Below are 325 nucleotides of genomic sequence, written 5' to 3' on the forward strand. Positions count from 1 at the left end.
GGGAGAATAGAGGCATTAAATATCATCCGTCAATTAATTCTGAATTCTCTGAATCTGATTTACAGGCCTGAGAGTACCGAAGTGCTTTCTTAAAAAAAAAAATACAAAATGGGTGGAGAAAGGATGTCTATAACTATTACCACAGATAAGTTTTTAAATTTACTTATCTGAGGAGATGTTGTTCCTCTTTCCTTCCCATTTTCCTTCTCTTTTCTCTCTGGCCTCAAGGCTGGTGTAGTTATGCAGAATGTCAGAAATGTGGGTTTCTTTCCTTTTTTTTTTTTTTTTTTATTTTTTTTTTGGAAGTCTCGGTCTTTTGATTGTG

This window comes from Nothoprocta perdicaria, unplaced genomic scaffold (assembly GCF_003342845.1).
Source record: "Nothoprocta perdicaria isolate Ctin4 unplaced genomic scaffold, notPer1 scaffold_297, whole genome shotgun sequence".
Lineage (NCBI taxonomy): Eukaryota > Metazoa > Chordata > Aves > Tinamiformes > Tinamidae > Nothoprocta > Nothoprocta perdicaria.